Raw genomic sequence first — 25577 nt, forward strand, 5'->3', positions numbered from 1 at the left:
CAAAAAGGAAGAGCCTAAGGAGAAGGGTTCAATGGCCCAAGAAGTTGAGGAGGAGCAACCGTAAGATAATGTGTGCTCGACTTCCGAGGAGAAAGAAGATGAGGTTGTTAGTCCAGGTGAGCTGGCAAGAGGAGGGATGAATTTCCTATTAATTTCCCAACTTTCAAATGAGATTAGTAGCAACAATATAATTATAACAAGTAAATTAAACAAATAAAAATGAAAGAAGAGGCAAAGAAATTTACTTGGTTATAACTTAGGTGGTTGTTAATCCAAGACAAATGAAAAGCACTAAAAGTTTCCTTCGATGAAGGTGGAGAAGCCTCTTACACTCGTTGAATGCTCAGACAGTTGTTAAGAAATGAATACAAGAGTTAATGATGATTTCCTAGCTCCATGGGTCTTTTTATAACCCTTGAAAAATTCTATCCGAGGTTGGAGGCACCTCCTACAAGTTGGAAGGCGTCTCCAGCGAGGCAGGTGAGGATAAGACTTTATCCTCTCCAACGACCACTTTTTGCCTAGTCTAAGGTGCCTTCAAGTGATTGAAGGCACCTTCCATGAGGGCTTGAAGATGTCTTCAATAGTTTGAAGGCGCCTTCCGCCAGAAAGGCGCGAGGGTGCCTCCAGCAGCTCCAACAGCTCTGTTTTGCTCTTCCGCTGCTCCATTCGCCTGGAAGATTTCAGCCAACCTGAATAGGGATCACCCGAACTCATTTTCCGATCTTCCCCTCGAGCAGCCTTCTCCTTGAGCAGCCTTCCTCCCCCACTTCTTGTCTCTCGGACCACCACACACATCCTTCTCATCCACCAGTGTACTCTTCCGCAGCACCTCGTCCCTCGGATACACCAAGCCAATCGACTCCCTTCCCACGCCATCCTTATCGAAACTGCCACAGGGTACTAACAGAGGTATCATCCAAGGAGGAGAAGGATAAGGAAGTGCCATCCATAAGTGTAGATGAAGAAATGTCATCAAAGGTTGAAGAAGAAGCCAAGATGGATGAAGAAGTGATTTTGGAAGTGGTCAACCTAGCTAGCACCTCCACCAGAGTGAAGTCAAAGAACAACATCATTTGCTTCAGTTGTAATGACAAGGGACACTACATGAGTAGGTGTCCAATGGGTAAGAAGAAGGTAACTCCTAAGGCCAATTAATTTACTTTAAATACTAACATGGGTTGTAGGAATGAAGATACCCAAAAGAGGAGAATGCGTATAGTATGCTTCACATGTGGGGAGAAGGACCACTTTCACACCAAATGCCCGAAGAAGAGGGAGATCAAGAAGCTTGCACATTTGAAGAAATGGGAGAAGAAGAAGAAAAGCTTAAGTCAAGGGGGAGCTTCAAGGGTAAGAGAGGTATACCCTAATTTGAAATGTAATTCAAATTATCATTTTCCCATGCATGCTAGGAATAATTTTCATTGTTTACCCATGCAAAATTTTGGCTATAGATATCATGATATAAGTAGGGTAAATGTTAGAAATAACCCTAAGGTAGCTATGCATGATAAACCTAGACATGTTAGATTCTCATTACCTAAGGAGAAGAAGGTAATGAAGAACCTTAGTAAAAATCCCAAGAAGAGGAGACATATGCCTAGAAAAATGGGTAGGTCTAGTAATGTCCAAGGTGGACATGTTGACTCTAGGTTTAGGAATCTAGAAAGGGAGAATCAAGCTTTAAAAGTAAAGCTTGATCAATTGGAGAAAACCTTAGAGAGATTTACGATTTGATCTAGAGTGTTAAATATGGTGTTAGGTAGTCAAAGACTCAATAATGATATATCAGGTTTGGGATATCGATCTAATGTCTCCAAGGCAAAGGGAAAGGCTTATGCTAGAGTTGCATATAAATATAGCAAGGAGAAGTCAAGAAATGGAAAGGGAAAGCCATTTAAAGGTAAGGAGAAGTTAACCAAGGACAAGGTGTCCAAGGTTAAGAGACTATGGGTGTAGCCATAGTGGATGAGTCATCTAGGGAGATGACTAAGGTTAAGAGCTTTAGGGGGGACTCAAAGAGTCAATTTGGGACTCATGGCCAATGGATCTCAAGTGGGTATTACTTGAGACTCTAGATGGGTTATCGCATGTGCCAAAATAATTTGGAGATAGATTTGAGTCTTAAACATAGAGAATTGACATAATTGGGTTATGTTTCATGCATGAAAATATAACATTGAGAGTCATATTGCATGATAATTAGTTTTGGATGTATAGATGTCATATAAACCAATGCTTGGGATGCATTGAGGTTTAGTATAGACAAATACATCAAGAGAAAGCCAAAACTAGAGCTTTAGGCCAAGGTTCAATTGAACAATTTTAGCTAGTTTTAGGTTTTCTATCAATCTTAAGATTGGTGATAGATATATTTTTAAATATATTTTTCCAAGTAAATATGGATAAAACATACCTTTCCATAAAATTTGGAGAATTTTAGATGTCTTTGGAATTTTGGGTCCATTTCTGAAGTTGGGTTTAGAATGCTATTTAGGCTAAAAACAGTGTGCCAGTCGACTGGTAATAGTGTTTATTGAACACAGAATGTCTTACTTAGTTTGTTTCGATAAGGATAGTCTACTGGTATTTTTGTCAGTCGATTGATACCAGTCTGAAATTATTTTTCAGCACTGATTTTGACCAGGTCAACTCGCATGAGTGTATGAGATCCTTGGGGGATAGATACACAAGTTTAGGGTCAGTTTAGATGATAAAATTTTGACAATTGGATATTGTTGGAAGCTTTTTGATATTAGACAAAGGGGGAGAAGTAAGGTTTTAGTTGGGAAAACCTTAAATGCCTTTGCAAGAAATTCTAGCTCAATAGGGAGCTTAGGTGTAGGGGGAGCGTTGTGATATGTTTCAATGCATGTTGCATATATTCTTGGCGGTGTAAGTCCAAGTGTGTAGCCTTGGCAATGTAAGTCCATTTCTTGGTGGTGTAAGTTTAAGTGTGTAGCCTTGGTAACGTAAGTCCAAATATGTATTAGCATTGTTTATTGCTATTTATTTTCTCTAACTTAAATGTATTGCCAAACATTAAAAAGGGAGAGAATGTAAAAGCAATCTTGCCCCAAGATAGTCCGGTGTGACCATGAATTTTGATGGTTTAGGCAAAAGGTTTAAGTTAGATTTACCCTTGTATTTGATATGTGTATATGAGTGTGTAGGTTTGTAGGATATACATATAACTCATCTTGAAGGCTTCGGGCACGGTGAAGGATGGAGCATCCGAGGGACCGTGGACAAGGTAGCGAGGACAAGGGCTAAGGGAAGTGACTTCGAGGCATACGCTAAGGATGACATTGGGATGAGCTGTGGGCTTGGATGCATTCGAGGGACGAGAGCCAAAGGAAGTAGACTTGAAAGCAAGAGGTCAACGCTGCAAAGATGAGTCAAGTGAGTCATAAGGGTGAGGGTCCGAGTACTGAGAGACTGCACTCGGGGTACTAGTCGATTGATACTTTCATCAGTCAACTGGTTCAGTCAATTAGGTAGTCGACTGAGAACGAACAGAATGCCTCTGTTCATTCAGTTAGTGTGGAGCAGTCGACCGGTACTTTTATCAGTCGACTGGTATCGAGCTATTGGGATATAATGGTCGAATCTCCACAGAGGGTAGTCGACTGGTACTTTCACCAATCGACTAGTAAGTGAGGTTTTCCAACCTGTGGCCTATATAACCAAGGCTTGGGAGCTTAGTTAAAGTTGATGAAATAGAGACGGTTAGCTTCTATTAGTAGTCTACCAGTGCCCTAGCATCGTAAGTGTTCTTGTGAGAGTTGTGGTGAAATTTTTCCACTCACAAGGAGCTACGTGAGCTAGCTGGAGTTTACCGGGGAGTCATCCATTGACGGATAGGGATCATCGACCTTACAGATAGTCGTGGAGTTGGAGCTTTATCTCCGTGTTGGTCCCTTTGGCGACCGACTAGAGAGGGGGGGGGGGGGGGGAATAGCCTACGCAACAAAAATACAAAAAAAATACCTTTCTTGACTTTATAGTTTAACAATAATCAACACTTGCATAAAAGAAATAAGAAACTAAAAAGGAAGAGGCAAAATGGACAACCAGGGAGGTTGTTAATCCAAGAAAGTTGAAAGCTCACTAAACTCTCCTTCATGTGGAGAAGCCTCTTTACAGCAATTAAAGCACTTGATCAGAAAGCTAAATCGAAAGGGAAATAATTACAAATATTCTGTCTAAGCTTCTGGGACTAAGGTTGTATTTATAGCCTTGGTTGGGGCACCTGGAAGGGTTCCAGGTGCTTGGAGAGGGGCGGGGGCCTGGAGAGGGGGGGGGGATAAACTTTTATCCCCATTGCAATGGAACGTGCAATGTCGTGTTCCGGATAAAAACTACTCCGGGCTCGCCCGGATTCAGAAAGTCAACATTCTGTTGACTTTCTATCCCATTCTTCCGCTTCAGTTTCGCTCGATTTGGTCTGAGTCTTCTGCTCTGACTCCGTTCGCTTGGGTGATTTCAACCATCTGAAATAGGCACTACAACAAAAACTGCAAATGACAACACCCCTACGACAATGGTTTTAAGAGAAAGCATTGCGTATTTGCTCAAAGACAACAGTTTTTGTCAAAACCGTTGTCTTTGAGCTCCCCATTAAATATAAAAGACAACGGTTTTGGCAAAACTGTTGTCATTGAGCGATTTTTTTTTTAAAACGACAATACTTTTTACAATAGTTTTATAAATCGTTGTCTTTATCCGCGTTTTTAGCGGCTACGACAACAGTTTTGAAAAAACCATTGTAATTGAATTTGGTCATTTTCCCCCCTCGTTGTTTTCCTTTCCCTCGCTGTTTTCTTTTCGGCGCCGTGTTTTTCCTTCGCGCTCCTGAACCTAAGGCAATTTTCTTTCCCTCTCCTCATACAATCTCTTCAAGCCTCCGCTGGATCTTCCTCCACGACGGTGTGCTCCTCTCGTTTCTTGGTGAGCAGGTTTCTAAGTTCGACGAGGCCCTCTGACCTTCCACTGCTACTTCTTTCACTCGTGGAACCTTTTGATCGGACGAGGTGTATTTCTTCGCCAAAGGTGGCACACCTACTCCGTCGATTCATAACTTAGGTCTTGTCTTCTTTGGATTTGTGCTAGAGCCATAGTCAAGGTAGATTTATAACCTAGGTCTTGTCTTCGTTCATAAATTTTGTCTCAAAAAATGAAACCTACTTTTGATTCCACTATGCTTATATTTGCAAGCGCAACATTCTCTTTTCTTCTTCTTTTTAGCTTTTGATTTGTTTCATCATGCCCTTTACCTGCTCATATGTCAAAGTTTGTGGTGTTTGATCTCTAAAGGTGTCGGTTTTAAGCATCGATTTCTATTTATTATTCACATTTATTGGTCGAAATAGTGTGTTCGGATAGGTTTTCTAGGTCTTGCACGGCTCGCCACTTTTATTGGAATAGTGGACACAGTCGTATCTGTGCTAACTGAGAGGTTGACTTATTGTTGTATTCTTGCAACTCCAGTGATGGCAAGCTAGAGATAGTGGTACCATCATTTGTCCATTAGTATTGGAGGGTTCTGATGGTGATAAAATGCCAGGTATCTCTTTAACGTTATTTATGTTATCTAGTCATTTATCTATAAATTTCAATATCTTGTTGGTAGCTCCTTTGCATGCTTTTTGTAGTTACTCAACACATAATAGCATATAGTTTCCATTGATGTGAAAATTCCAAATTCATCAGGATGGCCTGCTTTTCACCAATCGACAGTCCATTCCAACCCTCTCTTATATGATATAGACAAGGATGGTACAAGAGAAATAGTGTTAGCTACCTATGATGGAGTTGTAAATTTTTTCAGGTAAGTAGCTTCAACAATTGTTTGGTGGGTTGCTGCACGTTGACATAAATCTGGTGCCTATAATAGGGTCTCTGGCTATCTGATGATGGATAAACTAGAAGTACCTCGTAGAAAGGTTTGTAAAAACTGGTATGCTGGCTTGGATCCAGATCCAGTGGATCGTTCACATCCAGATGTCCATGATGATTCAATTTCCAAGGAGGCTTCTGCTAAGAACTCAATATCTCGTATGTGATCACAACCCAACTGCAATCACCTTTGCTTTTATTTCTATTTCCTGAGGATGTTGGCTAATTAGCCATATTATAATTGTGCTGATTGTTGTTGTTCGTGAACTTTTTGCGTTTGCATTTTTATACATATTTAAATGTGAAACACTGTGTTTTGCAACTCCTGTAACATATTTAAGATGTCTTAAATAGCTTTGCTATGGTAAATATATTAGGATTAACATATCAAATTTTGTAAGTATGTTATACGATGATTGAGAAATTAGCATATGGGTTTATAAACTAATATTCCAAGTATCACATATTCCTTTTTGAAATTCTGATTATGAATCAAATTAGGAAAATTCTGTTGCTTTTATCCAGATATAAATGGGAGCATGAATGGGTCAAATAATTATGATTCTACAAACATTGTGAACAACCTCTCAATGAATACATCTAAGCTTGAGGACAGAGGAAAACTTGATTTTGCCCAAACTAGTCAATACAATGGAGTGTCAAGCAATCTTAATGACACAATCAAAAGGGACGCTTCATTGGAAAATGGTACAGAGGAAAATCAAACACAAACGCAAAGAAGACTTCTTGAAGAAATTGATAATCAAGGGGCCCACAATGGACATTCGAAAGACCATAACACTGGTGATGGAGTGCAAGGAGCAACTGTGGAAAATGACCAAGAACTGGAAGAAGAAGCTAATTCATCTTTTGATTTGTTTAGAGATACAGATGAGTTACCTGATGAGTATAATTACGACTATGATGATTATATTGATGAATCAATGTGGGGGGATGAAAATTGGATAGAAGAGAACCATGAGAGAGACAGCAGAAGATTATGTTAGCATAGATTCACACATACTTTGCACTCCGGTAAGTTCCATTGGAGTTGATCATACATAAAAAGGAAAAAATCAGGGAATTTAATTCCTAAAAGCTTGACCCACATTTTTAATATTCTATGAAGGTAATTGCTGACATAGATAATGATGGTACTAAAGAAATGGTTGTGGCTGTTTCATACTTCTTTGACCACGAGTAAGAATTTTTACTTTATACATTTGTGGTATTTTTACATGAAAAATTGCCCATAATGATACAAAAACTATTTCTGGTACTTTCTTTTGAATGTAATTATTCTGTGGAAAAGTTTGTGGTAAGCAACTTCTCTGCTTTTTGTTTAAAAAGTTTTCTTGCACGATGATATCATCTTCCTAGACATTATGTTTCTTGAAATGAAAATTGGTGCCAAAGTCATAGACTAATTTGATACTTTCTACATCTGACATATGATATATTAATCTTATGTAGGTTACAATGTTACAATAACAACTCAATATTGATGGAAGTTTATTATAGGAAGAATCAGCATACTCTTTTACACTGCTTTTCATGCAATTTTCAGAAATTTAATGGTTGTATGCGAATCGTGTGTAATTATTCTTACTGGTCTTAGTCTTAGGTCATGATTCTCACAATGTTGGCTTGTCTAATTGATTCTTCATCTGCCCAAACTATGGTTGTATTTAACTGAGATACTACTATCATTTTGTTCTTGTATATTTAATGCATTTGTACTGGTTTTATTTGGTGAATGTCATATATATCTAAGGTTGTTTGTGCATTCAATTCTTTCTTATTACAGTTGATAAGTTGGCAGGTATTATGATAATCCAGAGCATTCAGCTGAGTTAGGGGGTATCAACATTGAAAAATATGTAGCAAGTGGGATTGTAGTTTTCAACCTTGATACAAAGCAAGTCAAATGGATTCAAGATCTTGATTTAAGTGTCGATTCGGGGAATTTCCGTGCATATGTTTATTCTTCTCCTACTGTGGTTGACTTGGATGGTGATGGAAAATTGGACATTCTTGTTGGCACTTCCTATGGCTTGTTTTATATTTTGGATCATCATGGTAATTTTTTTTGGTTTCATTTTATAGTTGTAATTATTATCTTTGGTAAGTCAATGTGTTCTTTGTAATGTTATTAATTGCAAAATCTTCATGTTTATATACTGCAATTTACCCAATATATATTGGAGGAATTGCATCTTTACTATTGTGGTAAATTTTACAGTTTGAGTAGGATTTTCTATTAGAACTTGTAGAAATTTAGAATACAAACTGAAACCTCTCTGAATAGAAGCCAGTGAATTATTTAGCAGAAATAGGAATTTGACATGAGATCAAATTTTGTAGTTGTGTATCCTAAGGGTGGATTTAGTTTAGTTGCTGACATTAGAGTTTGTGGTATATGTTTGGGAATTAGGGTCCTCACCAAGTTTCACTAATCTTGAACTGAAATGGACTAGGTCTAATGGCAAACTCGTGCCTTTATTTACTTAAGACTTTCCTATATGTGACACTTATGTGACATTAATATCTCTTGTATTTCATTTTCAAAAAGAGAAGACAATGTAAATTTAAAAGATATTATTAACATGTCTCTTGCTCTTTCTCTATCTCAAATATGCAATTATGTAATCTTAAATTATCAGAACCGAGCACAAAGCTTCGATTTCTTGATTTTATTTTTGAAAGCAATTTCGTGTAGGCCAAGTGAGAGACAAATTTTCTCTTGAGATAGCTGAGATTCAAGCACCAGCTGTGGCAGCTGATATTAATGATAATGGCAAAATTGAAATAGTGACAGTTGACACTCATGGAAATGTTGTAGCATGGACTGCACAAGGAGAAGAAATTTGGGAAGTGCATCTTAAGAGTCTAATACCACAGGTAAGTTTATTTCATTTTTATCTGGATTCCATTTAAACTTGATTCATTTCTTCTTAAGGTGATCTTACTTGTACTTGTGCATATTTATGCTGGATTTGATTGTATATACTCCATGTAGGATAAATAGTATTTTTTTAAAAAATATTTTGATTTGAACAAAGAATTTCAAATCCGATGGAACTTATATAGAGAATCATAGTGTTATAATACTAAATGCCATTTTGTTCATGTGGCATGAATATGACTTGGGTTGCCATTTTTCTCTCTCCACTAATACTGAGATCTGCATTTCACAGTGTTCTGTATGATAATATTAAAATATTATTGTTCATAGAGATTTATAGCAAGCATGTTTTACCAAATGAAATACCTTTCACTAAACAAGCATGTTCTGAGGCAGATGTGAAACCTTGATTTACCCTATGAGCTTGCCCTATGCATGTTAGTGATTGCTTGAGAATGAAATGAAGAGCTTGTAAAGGCATTTCGTGTATGATCCATAGTATATTGATATAGAAAACATCTATATACTGCAGTTTGATTTCTTAATAGTTCGCTCTATATACTGCATGTTAGTTTCGTCAAACGAGTGACAAGGAGGTATAATTCTCAAGGAAGAAAAGATCATTCCTTCTTTTGTGTTGAGTATAATGGAATTTTGTCCCGCGTGAATGGATGTTGCCGATTGTTTCTTGATACACACTGATTTGTATCGTTTTGTTTGACTTGTGTAGCATGAAACAACACCTAATATCTGTTCTATCTTGTATTGCTTGAATTCCAGAAATTCGTGGTGTCATGTAGACTATAATATGGAATTTTGAAATTTGATAAGTTTTGTTAAATTTTTCTCTTGCAGGTCAGGCAATTCGTGAGGCTTGAGTTTTTTTTATGCAAGAAGTGAGCTTTGTTAAGATGTAGCTTGCCTTGCTAATTTGTAAATTAAAAGGCATATGGAGAACAACAAATGGAAAACATGTGATTTAATGTATATGGAGAACAGTAATGGAAAACATGTGTATTTTGATGAGTAACAACTCATTTTTGTATATTTTTGTATATGTGTGGCTACAAGATGAATTATATATGAATGTTTATTTTGGATTTAATGTAGTAAATATTTAGTTTTGTATTGGTAGTTTGCTTATATTAAAAAAAGCAAAACGAGTAAATATTATCTACCACAACGGTTTATATCTGTTGTAAAAAAAGTCTACCACAACGATTTTAAAACGTTGTCGTATCCTTCGTAAACACATTTTGAGCATATAAACAACAACGGATAAAAACCGTTGTCAAATGTCTACAAAGACAACGGATTCAAAACTGTTGTCGTAGGGCAATACATTCTACAACACTCTCAGTTACAACGGTTTTTTGACCCTACGACAACGGATAATATCCGTTGTCGTTTGCAGTTTTTGTTGTAGTGAGGGCTCACCTGAACCCATTTTCTGACCTTCTAGCAATCTTCCGCTTCGGCTTCTCATCCCTCAAAAATATCGCGCGCCTCCTTCTTGTCTGCCAACGTACTCTTCCGTAGCACCTTATCCTTCAGATGCACTGAGCCCATCGGCTCTTTCTTGTGTCATCCTTCTCACTAGCTGCGTCTTTCGCTTGACTTCCTGTGCTCCTAAGTTCCTGTACACTTAGACACAAGGGTTAAATACCAATAGAACTTAACTTTACTTGGTTGATCACATCAAAACTACCACAGGATACTTACAATTTCCCCCTTTTTGATGTGAGCAAACCCTAAGTTAAGTTAGGGTAAAACCATAAAAAAATAACAGTTATAAAATAAGATTTTTGCAAGTATAAAAATTAAAAATTGTACTACCCTCCCCCTAGACTTAATCTTACTACTCTCCGTTTTGATCACATTAAAAATGGGGTACATTAAAAAAATTCTACTTAATAACAATAAAACGTCTAAGGGACAATTTAAAAAAAATTTAAAGTTTTATGCTTTAACTTTTTTTTAAAACATATTTAAGGTAGAAAATAATTTCATATAAAGTTTAAATTATCGTTAAAAAAAATTTCTAAAAATTTAACATTAAAAAAATTTTAACATTTAAAATTTTTCTTACAGTTAAGTGATAAAGTTCTCAGAAAATTAACTTTTGAATAATTTCTAACAAAAGTTTTGACAAACAATTGAAAATATTTTTATAACAACTAATTGCTTAACAGTAAGTTAATTAAATACTTATTTCAATAATTAACTTTCAAGCTGTGGCGAGGCACTAGGCCTTCTTGGATATTAAAACAACAACCACTTTCTAGGCAAAGTCTTTAAAAAAAATTAAATATTTAACTTTTTTTCTAAAAGCAAAAAAAAAATAATCAAAATATGATTTTGGAACCCAAAATAAGTTCCTTCCTACAAGAAATTTTTTAAGAATGTATTTCTGTGATATTTTCCTAATTTGACCCTTATGGTATTTAAATACCAGTTTAAACTATTATATCTCCTAATATTTTAATTATTTGAGCATGCATGATTTTGTAAATATTCTACTTTTATTTTCAATTTGTCATTTTCTATTTTTACTTTGTCGAAGTCTTCTAATTGACAAGAACCAGCTAAGGTTGATTTTAATTCCTTATTTTCTTTTTCTAACTTACAACACTTTTTAGATAATATTTTTACAAACTGAAATAACTTGTCAGGAGGAAGAGACCGTACTTGACTTACCTTGTAGATCCTATAATATGAAGCTCCTCCTGAAGTGTCGCTTTCTTCCGATGTCGCTCCCCCTTCATTGATGCTCTCGATGCTCATTTCGGGCAAGCTTGCTTCGTCTTCTTGGTGACTTGCCACTAGCGCAAGTCCGACGAGGGCTTCTATCTCCGATTCGGATAACGTTTCATCCCACGTCGCTTTGAGATTTCTATGCTTGTCGGTTTGAGTTGTCACGCCCCCAAAGGAGTCTCTGCCAGACAAAAATCTGACAGCATCTCCCCTGTACTGGTGACAATCTGAAGTAAATCCAAAATAAACAAGAAGTACTCTCCCCTATTTAGGATGAGTATGGAATTTTCCCGGATAAATGTTTGTGAGATCAGTTTAGATAGCTACACCTGTCTTAGTAGTACTTTCTAGTGTAGACGGGTTTGTACTCTACATGGATATATCATACTTGGGGTTCAGTACGATGGACAATCCAATAGTTCCATGAGTCAGGATCTCCCATGGAACAACGTTAGGCGAGTCGATTGATCATCGCCTTATTAACCATCATGCTATCGAAAGAGGTAAAGAAGTTCTCTCTCTCCAAATACATCCAAAAAATGACTAAGTGATGCCCTGATCTCCAAAAAGCATTCTCTGCTTCTCCTTCACGTGGTACCGGGTCACGTAAGGGTTAAGCAGCTAATTCCAACTTTTTCACGCCAAAACAAATCATATGTTCGCATGTACTCTCCAACTCATACACCCTAGTAATGGTTGTATTTCATAAGTGTTAAGCAGGTAGCTTTACACATTTCCACATCAGTGGAGGTATCCTATCCGAATGTACCTTCTAAGTCATCCTATCAGGTACAAACAGTCCATGGTCAAAGTCCTCATGGAATAGGATACGACAATCCTCTACAAGCTGACCAAGCCGATAATGGTATATGGCTAACTCAGTCCTTTCTACACCGGTACAAGTCAAAATATCTAACCAAGTATGAAACATCCCAAAGATAGGAATCTCTAAAAATAGAGTAAGTCAGTCCCCTACTAGTCGGACTAACAAAATAAATCGATCAACTACTATCTGATCCAACAAGAGTAAATCAATACTCTACTAATCAAAATAACAAGAGTACGACACCAACTAAGATAAATCAATCCACAACTGCACAAGTCGATCAGGTAAATCAATCCTAAACTGATCTAACCAACCGGAGTAATACAAACTGAGTCAATATATGTATACAGATATCATCTACTATCCAGCTAATAATAATAGAGACTGGTATGTGACTCTAACTCTCAATCAACTAATAGTAACAGAAACTAAAACTACTGGTAGTATGATATGACGAATCCTCTGAGACTATAATCCTTGATCTCCATTAGGTCAACCGTGATCAGTGATTGACCCAACACATGCAATGCATGCTACAAACAAAAAGGCAGGTACCAATCAGAGAGTACTAACACATGTCATAACTAACTATCATGGACAACAATACATACACCAACAGAAATGTATGATAACAATATGCAAACATACCTCCTATAGCCTGGAGATGTCCTGTTGCTGCCTGGTCCCAAAACCCGAAAAGTCACATCAAGAAAACCGAATCACGAAATCCAAAACACGAATAACAGGCATCGAAAACCTGCTCTGATATCACTAAATTGTCACGCCCCCAAAGGAGTCTCTGCCAAACAAAAATCCGACAGCATCTCCCCTGTATCGGTGACAATCTGAAGCATCAATACAAGCAAAATACATCAGCCACATGCGGCTGGAATAGTTATATACACAACCACGCAGTTATAATAACAACCCACTCGGTTGGAATGAAACAATCACAACCACGCAATTATATATAAAACAGCCCACACGGCTGTACTAAAACACAGCGGAAAAACGAAGGAAAGCCCACACAACACAAATAAATACAATGCATACCGGCACGGCTTAAACACAAATACAACACCCAAAACCATAGGATAGCCACATGGCTACACACAAATATAATGCCAAAAATAATAAAAGAATATACAAAAAGAAGCAAACACGAGATGAAACCGTCTTCGGATGTGACGTAGGACTCGGCAGACAGGATACTCCAAGTGACACCAACCATCTACAAGCTACCTGAAAACATAAATGTATACATGCGGTGGTGAGTATAGATAACTCAACGGGTAATAGAAAAGATAGTACATGGTCCATAAACAAATATGAAGATCACAAGTATACAGTCTTAGTAGGGAATAAAGAACATGATCATACTATCATAATCAATGCACCTAAACATAACTGACATAATAACCTGACATATAAACTGTACAAACCACAACTAACATAATGACAGATACATACCCAATCTGGAATCGACACATGGTACAATGATCAGTAAACTCACCGGATCTGCAACAGACGTACCCATGACACCTGTACAATATAAATACAACTGCATATACATGTAAAATAAATGACATGTATGTAGTATGACAACCATATGCAACAACCATATCTCAAACAAATGCAACAAATCACAATCACATGCAACTAGTATCTACTAGGCATGTATGCAGATATATCCCCCCAGATGCACCGCGCATCATATGAAAAAGTACATGCATGCTCCATGGTCACCCCGCCACCTCTCCAGACACCACGACCCCTGTATGGCCGAGAGGCTTGGGTCTGTGACGACTGTACTACCCTCCAGCCCACTATATAGTGGTCGAGGCGGACAATCCACTAGTAACTATCTAGCTACATAGTATCAGGGTCCCTGACTGCTCACAACGCCGGATCTCACAAAACCTCGTGACCGGGTGGCACGACAGGACTAGCGGCAACTGCTCCAGCTACCACTACCCATGAGTGGCCGAGTGTGCTGTGCTATTCCCAAACCAACTGACGACTCTCTCACCACAAGGGAGACAATGGTCATCAGATGTAATGAATGATGAACATGATATATATATATATATATATATATATATATAATCATCATCCATGCAACAACCCCAAACCTCATAAATACCTCCAACATGAGTATAATCGTCATGATACCTCCACGTATCCCACCAAACATATTTACCCACTACACATGTATAATTAACCAAAAATCTCCAATAATCCCACCAGACACATGTACACAAAAATATAAGTACAATCAACATGTATCCTCCAATAAAAACACAACGGACATGTGTATATACTCCAAACATACAATCAACACAACTCCTCCAAAAGTACATGACAAATACGTATGTACACACCACATGTAAATGCACGGTCAACAAGATGACTCCTATAACACATACCCACCTATGTACAGTCCACATCATATACTCAATTAGCATGGGAACACCAACAACCCGACAATCCCTACAAGACGTACTATACATGTGTAATCACAACAGAGTAGATATCAAGAGTGGAGATTGTATATGAATTAAATAGATCATCATAAGGGTCAAGCATAAGTATCATGCAGGAAAAATAGCAACCGATCATGATATAAGATAAAGCAGCCTAATTCATCCAATAATAACCATGCACTAAGTTTCAAGAAACTATAAAGAGGCCAAGGAAGAAATATCCGCCTTTATCTATCGACCGTGTCAGATAAACCAACCTCACGTCGATACGCTCGCCTCGAAAGTCCTGCGATCACATAATATATTTAGCTAATTACATAGGTAGCAAATAGCTAAATAATTCCCCAATCTCGAAATAATTAACCTAATGCTTTAATCCAATTAGGTTTAACTAAATCCACAATTCTTCACTTCAGTCCTACTCATGAGTTAACCAATTTAATCATGGACATCTTCTAAAATCAATATACACTAATCAAATCCAACCATCTATAACATCTCCTTATCCCCAACATAATATGATATAAATCCTTATGCATCCATCTATCACAAAAATGCAACTAAAAACTCCATACTTCGCTTACCTTGATCCAAAACAGATTCACACCCTTTGATGAAGAAATCCAAAGTTTGCTGTGGAGAAAAATGGAGCTTCCCCACCCATTTGCAAATGGTACGGCATAAACAGAGGAAACAAGAAGCTTAAGGCATTTCGTCAAACACCTGTCATGCACAAAAATTACCACTGCCCCAATCAACACTACACAAATCAAACGCTTAAACCTAATGCTAAGGTTAATCAATTACCTTCAAGATTTCCGCAAGGCAAAGAATCCTTATCGGTGATGGAAGGAAGTGGGAAAACTTGGCACTGTAGCCGTGGAAATCCAGACAAGAGAATGATCGGTTGAGGCTTCACCCACGCCAGCGATCAGGTGGCACTGGCTCGATCAAGTGGTGATGACCGGGCGATGGCAACAGAGCAATACCGCACGTATCAGAGATGAAATGTTAAGAAGAGATCCAACGTGATCGTTAGTGATCAAGTCATACCCTCGAGGATCAGGAAGAGAAAGCGACAGTGGATTGGTGCTAGAGCTCGAGTGTCCGATGGCCAGCTGATGTTGATCTACGCATCAGGCAATGGCACGAGAAGGTGACATCGGGTAGGGTTCGGATCTCCTCTCCCTCCACTAAGGGATTGCCCATGCAGAAGTGAATAGCGCTGATGCGATTGACTCCTTTGTGACGTCGACATCAGGGAAAGAATGGATCAAGCAGAGATGGAGAGGAATCGGGGAAGAAGGCGACGGTGAATTGTGCACAAAGCGGCTCGCCGGGCAAAAATGGCTCGGATCCGAAGCTCACAGTGTCGACGATGAGAGGCGGTGATGGATCGCCGTCGTCGGGTGCCGATGAGAAGAGAGGCGCGGTGGAAATCGGGAGAGAAAGAATCGGGGTGGAAGGAGAAGAAACCGATTAGGTATATAAACCTAGGTTAATTAAAACTTAGGTTAGTTTAATTAAACGCTAAGTTAATTCTTCAATTAACTCCCACTTAAATGGGTATTCCAAAACAGACCTTCACTGTACCCCGAATCCATCCCCTCAAAATGGGTCGTACAGACTCCGTTTAAATTCTGAAAATTTTCTAAAAATTCCTGAAAAATCCAATAAGATTTTTCGTCCAATAATATTTATTATTAAATTTTACGGTATCTTACAAGCCTGCTTCGTCTTCTTGGTGACTTGCCACTAGCGCAAGTCCGACGAGGGCTTCTATCTCCGATTCGGATAACGTTTCATCCCACGTCGCTTTGAGATTTCTATGCTTGTCGGTTTGAGTTGGCTTCTTGTTCTTTTCCTTATCCTTGCTCTTCAATTTTGGACAGTTGTCTTTTACATGCCCTTCTTCATTGTAGTGATAGCATCTTATTTTTCTTTTTATTCTTGTACCCTACACTTGATTAAATTTCTTAGTTTTAAATAACTTTTTAAATTTTCTTACCATCAATGTTGCTTCGTCGTCATCGAGAGAAGATTCAGAATCTCATTCATCCATTTTTGACTTTAAAGCAATGTTGTGCTTTGACTCCTTCAGATATGCACATTTCGTTTCATGGACTTCAAATATTGAAAATAATTCTTCTAAAGTACTTGATTCTATATCCTTAGATATATAATAAGTATTTACTAATGATGCTCATTTAGTAGTCCTAAGAAATGCATTAAGCGTGTACCTTAGCGAATCTTGGTGGCTTACCTTTTCTCCGAGATTTGTGAATCCAATGATGAGTTCCTTTATTCTTGAGTGAAGATGTCCAACAATTTCTCCTTCTTTTAATTTGATGTTGCTGATCTGGTTCCTGAGCAGTTCCCGTCTTACGAATTTTGCCTCTGAGGTCCCTCTGTGTAGTTCTAGGAATTTCTCCCAGAGCTCCTTTCTTGACTCATAGACTCCGATCCAGTTGACTTCTTGTGGTGGTAAGACGCTTAGTAAATGGAACTTTGCTTTACCGTTTGCCATGAAGTCGGCCTGCTCTTTTTTCATCCATTGGTATTCTTCTTTACCCTTAGGTGCTACAAAATCAAATTTCATTATTAAAAGCAAATCAAAATATGTTTTAAAGAATACCTCCATCTTTTTCTTCTAGTTTGCGAATTCTCCCTCAAACTTTGGTGGATAGATACTCGGTCAGGCCATTTCATGTGCTTTGTTTGGTGGTTAGTCCTCCTGAAGTTGTTGGACTCTAATACCACTTGTTGGTCCCTTTGGCGACCCCTCTGAATAGCCTACACAACAAAAACAAAAACAAAAAATACCTTTCTCGACTTTATAGTTTAACAATAATCAACACTTGCAAAAAAGAAATAAGAAACTAAAAAGGAAGAGACACAACAAGATTTACTTAGTTACAACCGGGGAGGTTGTTAATCCAAGAAAGTTGAAAGCTCACTAAACTCTCCTTCAGGCGTAGAAGCATCTTTACAGTAATTAAAGCACTGGATCAGAAAGCTAAATCAAAAGAGAAATGATTACGAGTATTCTGTCTAAGCTTTTGGAGCCAAAACTGTATTTATAGCCCTAGTCGGGGCGCATGGAAGGGTTCCAGGCGCTTTGGGAGGATAAACTTTTATCCTCATTGTAACGACCCACCTTCTTTACTACTACTACTCTCTAGAGGTGGACGCTACTTAACTGCTAACTCTACTTAACTGGTGTGATCGAAACCACGAGGAATCTCTACCGAAAAATTTCGGCAGAGTCTCCCCTGTACCGGTGACCATATCCGTAAATACATACAGAGTATACTCAGTCACAGGCGGCTGGAACATATATTTTCACAACCACGCAGTTTAATAAATCAAATCATGTAAGTAATAAAAAGCGGAAACATAACTTCCTACTACAAAATTTTCTTATCAACTTAATAAGAAATTAAGCTAAACAAATTCTTAAACTAAGTGAGTTCTTTAGCTAAGTCTCAAGGATCTCCATAGTCCACACATCACACACCGTCACAGCATCTCCTTGTCGCCTTCTTCCTTATACTTTAGCTTTTCCTTTATCTGCAGTAGGAGGAAAATAGTATCTATAAGCTAAAAGCTTAGTGAGCGCTATCCTACTCACAAAAACTCGATATGCATGTATATAAATAAAAACATGCTAAAACTGAATGCTAACATGTAAAGCTACTCATGCTCATAAATAGCAAAGAAATCAACTAACTGAAAAGCTAACATGTATAGCTACTCATGCTCATAAATAGCAAAGGAATCTAACTAACTGAAATACTAAACATGTATAGCTAATCATGCTCATAAACCAATAAAGGAATCATCCTAACTGAAATACTAAACATGTATAGCTAATCATGCTCATAAATAACGAAGAAACTAACTGAAAAGCTAACATGTAAAGCTAATCATAGAACTATCATGTGTATCAATAAGAAACTGAATTGATACCTAAGCTAAACTAATTAATGCTAAACTGAGTCTAACTTGTATTCACATAACTAATTTGTGAAGTTTTGAAAACTATTTACATAATAAATTAAAATAATAATCATGCTACTGATGGGCCCGGCAACTGTACTTGCTGTGCGCGCATCCCTAACTAAACCCAGGATTGCAAGTTCCGAGTCTAGTAGGGTTTACTAGGTTATCTAAACCTAGGGACGACTGTGGGAGCCCAACCCAATGGACATCTGGTCCAGTACAGTGCCACTGCTAAAAGTAAAATACTGGATCTTAAACTCATTAACTTATCTTGCTTTTACTAGGTTATCTGAACCTAGAAGCGACTGTGGGAGCCCACCCATTGGACCGTAGTCCCATATAAGCTGAAGCAAGACTAAATAAGTTATTTTAAATGCTTCTACTGCATTTACTGAGCTATTAAAATGCCTACTGTAGCATTATATTGAGCTAAGCATTTTATCAAGCACTTGGTGTGCACTAGAACACACCCTACGTACTAAAAATCTGTATACAAAGCTTAACATAAATCTGCATACAAAGCTTAACAAAAAATCTGCATATTAAGCTTATCAAAATCTGCATACTAAGCTTATCTAAAATCTGCATGCTATAAAAATAGGACTGCTCATGTTATTCCAATAGCAAATAGGAAACTAGAACAACTTAAGCATGCTGTGATAGTAAAACAAATTCAACTACTAGGCATGCAATAGAATCTAGAAAATAAAGGAATCGTTGCTGCATGGAATTAACAGAATATCATGCTTCATCAGGAAATACTGAGAATTCGTACTAAGGTAAAGCTAGAAAAGGAAAACTGCACTTCTATTAGCAATGGAAAAGAAATCTGCCAATGCTAAAAAAACTATTCTTACTAAGCAACCAACAACAAGATCTCAAGGCTAATATGAAATTCATGAGGCATATCAAAAACTGAGATACTACAACTGAGATGCAAAAACTGAGATGCTGGGGTCTAAACTGAGAATTCGGAATGCTGATTACATATATATTACAGTGACAATGTGATGCTACAGCTGAGATGCTAAAACTGAGATCAAAAGAAAGAAATCAAAATAGGCATGTTACTCTTAGACCTCTAGCTAACTCAATACTGTACAGTATAATCCAAGGCAAAGGAAACAAGAAACCCATGCTACTCAGAAACATCTAACTATTCCAATGCTGTACAGCATAATCCAAAAGCAAAGAAACTCATGCTCTGATTTAACAAACGAACTTCTGAAATTGAAACTACAACACAACTAATGGAACAAAAACCGAAATCCAAAACCTTCCAGAACTAGCTATCCATGTTATTCCAAATCTCTCCTCATCTTCTTAAAAACTCACGGCAGCTAGCCTCAAGAATACACTCCTTACAGCATGCTTCGGAAAAACAACAAGAAACTAACAAGAATTCAAAACCAACAACCACAAGCTAAACAAATAAACAAATTCCATTTCCTTTCTTGGAGGTACACGGCAACAAGCCCAAAACCAAAAACTTCACAGCAAACTTCGAAAGCAAGAAGAACGAGAATCCGAAACTACTCCTACTGCAGGTGAGTAGCAACTCACCTTCGGTTCTTGGACTTACAACCGAGCAAGACAGCTTCTAGGGCTTCGGAGAAACTCACGATCTCGGCCTCTTCCTCGCGTCTTCGAGTTCTCGTTGTCTAGAGGATCAAGAGGACGAAGAAATCTCTTGGAATCGAGCCTTGGTCGGCCGCCGGAGATGTGCCCTAGGTTGGCTTCGTTTTCGCCCGAGAGGAGAACAGCGCCACTCGCGTCGGGAGAGAAAGGGAAGAGAAATCGTGAGATTAGGTCACGACTAATCAAGCCCTAAGTTCTCCCTTTATAACTCCAATATTTCTATTAACTACTCTTGCTTAAATACAACTTGATTCGGGTTTTATTAACAAACCCGCGGCTGGTCTGTTGGTTAAGCGAACCTCTGCTTCACCCGAGGTTCACGGTTTAAATCTCGGCTTGGACATTTTTTGTCGAAACTTCTTTCGTTCAGTAAAAATACCAAACGAACTCCAAAAAATACGTAAAAATACTCTAAAAATTTCTAAAAATCTCTATAATTTTTCTAAAGCATTTCTAGATTTTTATAAGGACTTTTAGAACTCGAAATAGGGAAAATTGGGTCGTTACACTCATAGCAACAGAACGTGCCACATCGTGTTCCAGATAAACACCTGCTCCGGGCGCCCGGATTCGAAAAGTCAACATTCTGTTGACTTTTGTCTTGGTCTTCCATTCCAGTTTAGCTCGCTTTGGTCTGGGTCTTCTGCTCCGGCTCCGCTCGCATGGGTGATTTTGGCTATCTGAAATAGGGCTCACCCGAACCAATTTTTCAACCTTCGAGCAATCTTCCGCTCCGACTTCTCATCTCTTGGAAATGTCGCACGCCTCCTTCTCGTCCACCAACGTACTCTTCCGCAGCACCTCATCCTTCGGATGCACCGAGCCCGTCAGCTCTCTCTCATACCGTTCTTCTTTCTAGATGCGTCTTTCACTCGACTTCCTATGCTCCTAAGTTCCTGCACACTTAGATACAAGGGTTAAATACCAACATGGCTTAACTTTACTTGGTTGATCACATCAAAACTACCACGGGGTATTTACACTCTGAACCACATTAAACGAGCGTGTTAGCGACTTGTTATTTCCTTTAGTGTTTAGGTTGTTTGTTTTGTATTATTCCGCTGCATAACTAACAAGTATAGGAAGAACTACAATTGGGGGTGTTGTCTATCCAACCTCCCTTTTATTCGGTCATTCGATCTCCAATAAGTGGTATCAGAGCAAGGTCACACTTCACCGGACTAATCACCGAGAAGAGTAATTTCAAGAAGATGACCGGCTTGATTGAACCTCTAAAGTATGAAGGAGGAAGTCTATGCGACATTACATATTGGATGATGAAGATGGATGTTTTCTTCGAAACAGATTGGGACATCATGATGATTGTCAAGGAGCTATTCGAAATCCCAAGAGACAAGAAAGGGAAAAGACTCCAACTAAGATATTGGACTGAGGAATAACAATCACGATTAAAGACAAATGAGAAGGTAATATCGATTTTAATTGATATTTTGCCTTCTAACATAATAAGTGATGTAGGTGAGTAGGTGGATGCTCATGACTTATGGAGCAAGATAACGTTGGGTCTAAAAGAAGAACCTAACCCTACACACAAAAAGGAAGAGCCTAAGGAGAAGGGTTCAATGGTCCAAGAAATGGAGGAGGAGCAACCGGAAGATGACATGTGCTCAACTTCCAAGGAGAAGTAAGATGAGGTATCATCCGAGGAGGAGAAGGATGAGAAAGTGCCATCCACAAGCGTGGATGAAGAATTGCCATCAAAGGTTGAAGAAGAAGCCAAGATGGATGAAGAAGAGATCTTGAAAGTAGTCAACCTAGCTAGCACCTCTACTGGAGTGAAGGCAAAGGACAACATCATTTGCTTCGGTTGCAATGAGAAGGGACACTACATGAGTAGGTATCCAATGGGTAAGAAGAAGGTAACTCCTAAACCCAATTAAGTTACTTTAAATACTAACATGGGTTGTAGGAATGAAGAAACCCAAAAGAGGAGAATGCGTATAGTATGCTTCACGTGTGGGGAAAGGGTCACTTCCACACCAAATGCCCTAAGAAGAGGGAGATTAAAAAGGTTGCGCATTTGAAGAAATGGGAGAAGAAGAAGAAACACTCAAGTCAAGGGGAAACTTCAAGGGTAAGGGAGGTATACCCTAAATTGAAATGTAATTAAAATTATCATTTTTCCATGCATGCTAGGAATAATTTTCATTGTTTACCCATGCAAAATTTTGGCTATAGATATCATGATATAGTAGGGTAAATGTTAGAAATAACTCTAAGGTAGCTATGCATGATAAACCTAGACATGTTAGATTCTCATTACCTAAGGAGAAGAAGATAATGGAGAACCTAGGCAAAAATCCCAAGAAGGGAAGACATATGCTTAGAAAAATAGGTAGGTCTAGGAATATCCAAGGTGGACATGTTGACTCTAGGTTTAGGAATCTGAAAGGTAGAATCAAGCTTTGAAGGCAAAACCTAATCAATTGGAGAAAACCTTAGAGAGATTCATGGTTGGATCTAGAAGGTCAAAGATGGTGTTGGGTAGTCAAAGATTCAATAATGATAGATCGGGTTTGGGATACCGATCTAATGTCTCCAAGACTAAGGGAAAGTCTTATACTAGAGTTGCATATAACTATAGCAAGGAGAATTCAAGAAATGGAAAGGGAAAGTCATTTAAATGTAAGGAGAAGTTAATCAAGGACAAGGTGTCCAAGGTTAAGAAGAAGAAGACACCTATGGTGCACCATGTGGGTATAGCCATAGTGGATGAGGCATCTAGGGAGGCAACTAAGGTTAAGAGCTCTAGGGGGAGCTCAAAAAGTCAATTTGGGATCCATGGCCAATGGATCTCAAGTGGCTATTACTTAGGAGTCTAGATGGGTTATCGAATGTGACAAAATAATTTGGAGATAGATTTGAGTCTTAAACATAGAGAATTGACATAATTAGGTTATGTTTCATGCATGAAAATATAACATTGAGAGTCATATTACATGATAATTAGTTTTGGATGTATAGATGTCATATAAACCAATGCTAGGGATACATTAAGATTTAGTATGGGCAAATACATCAAGAGGAAGCCAAAACTAGGACTTTAGGTCAATGTTTAATTGAACCATTTAGCTAGTTTTGTGTTTTATATCAATCTTGGGATTGGTGATAAATACATTTTTAAATGTATTTTTTCCAAGTAAACATGGATAAAACAGACATCTCCACAAAATTTAGGGATTTTTAGATGTCTGTGGAATTTTTAGTATATTTTTGAAGGAGTTCAGAATGTTGTTTGAACTGAAAATAGTGTGCTACTCAACTGGTGCAGTTACCAATCGACTGGTAACAGTGTTTATTGAACCTAGAATGTCTCTGTGGGTTTATTTCGATAAGGGCAGTCGATTGGTGTTTTTGTCAGTCGATTGGTGTTTTTGTCAGTCGATTGATACCAGTCTGAAACTATTTTTCAGCACTGATTTTGACCGGGTCAACTCGCATGGGTGTATGAGATCCTTGAGAGATAGATACATGAGTTTAGGGTCAGTTTGAATGATAAAGTTTTCACAATTCGATATTGTTGGAAGCTTTTTGATATTAGGTAAAGGAGGAGAAGTAAGGTTTTAGTTGGGAAAACTTTAAATGCCTTTGCAAGAAATTCTAGCTCAATGGGGAGCTTAGGTGTAGAGGGAGCCTTGTGATAGGTTACAATGCATGTTGCTTATTTTCTTGGCGGTGTAAGTCCAAGTGTGTAGCCGTGGCAACGTAAGTTCATTTCTTGGCGTTATAAGTTTAAGTGTGTAGCCTTGGCAACGTAAGTCCAAATATGTATTAACATTGTTTATTGATATTTGTTTTCCCTAACTTAAACGTATTGCCAAACATCAAAAAGGAGGAGATTGTTGGAGCAATCTTGCGTCAAGATAGTCCGGTGTGACCAAGAGTTTTGAATGTTTGGGCAAAGGGTTTAAGTTAAGTTTACCCTTGTATTTGATATGTGTATATGAGTGTGCAGGTTTGTAGGATGCACATATTCCTCAGTTTGAAGGCTTTGGGTCCGGTGAAGGATGGAGCATCCGAAGGACCGTGGACAAGGTGGCAAGGACAATGGCCGAGAGAAGCGACTTCGAGGCATACGCTAAGGATGGCATTGGGATGAGCTGTGAGCTTGGATGCATCCGAGGGACGAGAGCCAAAGGAAGTAGGATTGAAAGTAAGAGGTCAAGGCTGCAAAGATGAGTCAAGTGAGTCATAAGGGTGAGGGTCCGAGTACTGAGAGACAGTACTTGGGGTACCAGTCGACTGATACTTTCATTAGTGGACTAGTTCAGTCAACTGATTCACTGGGTAGTCGACTGAGAGCGAATAGAATGTCTCTGTTCATTCGGCTAGTGTGGAGCAGTCGACTGGTACTTTTACCAGTCGATTAGTATCGAATCGTTGGGATGCAATGGTTGAATCTCCACAAAGGGCAGTCAATTGGTACTTTCATTAGTCGACTAGTAGGCGGGTTTTCCAACCCGTGACCTATATAACCAAGGCTTTGAAGCTTGGTTAAGGTTGACGAAATAGAGGTGGTTAACCCCTATCAGTAGTCTACCAGTGCCCTAGCATCGCAAGTGTTCTTGTGAAAGTTGTAGTGATGTTTCTCCACCCACAAGTGTTGGAGAAACCTTGTGGGTGGAGACTCAAGCTCAGCAGTTGTCAGGGGCATTCGAAATAAAGAGCTCCAGACTCATGCTCTATGCAAAAGCCTTCGAAAAACTGAGGGCAAATTTTCAAGAAGTCACTATACAGAAGATCCCCCGATCAGACAATCCTTCGACAGATGACTTAGCCAAATTGGCTAGCTCGTTAACGCCAATGGTGATTGAGTGCCTGATTGAGTAGGTTTAACTGGTGGCGCACATTGATAGGATGGAATGTCTCTCCTTCCTAAGCGATTGGAGGATGCCACTCATCGAATTTCTCCAATCGGGTGTAACACCGTTTGATCAGGAGGCCAATCGTCTACTGAAGAAAAGGGCTGGACGATTTACATTGATCGGGGATCAACTCTATAAGCGAGCCTTTTCCAGGCCCCTGTTCAAGTGTGTCGGATCGGAAG

At 38.5% G+C, this 25577-nt stretch overlaps 1 pseudogene; it reads left to right on the plus strand.

Moving 5' to 3' along the window:
* Window positions 1–31: 31 nt before the first annotated feature.
* Window positions 32–16352, plus strand: LOC122005453 (annotated as a pseudogene).
* Window positions 16353–25577: the final 9225 nt, after the last annotated feature.

Source organism: Zingiber officinale, chromosome 1A, assembly GCF_018446385.1.
Source record: "Zingiber officinale cultivar Zhangliang chromosome 1A, Zo_v1.1, whole genome shotgun sequence".
In the NCBI taxonomy this organism is placed as follows: domain Eukaryota; kingdom Viridiplantae; phylum Streptophyta; class Magnoliopsida; order Zingiberales; family Zingiberaceae; genus Zingiber; species Zingiber officinale.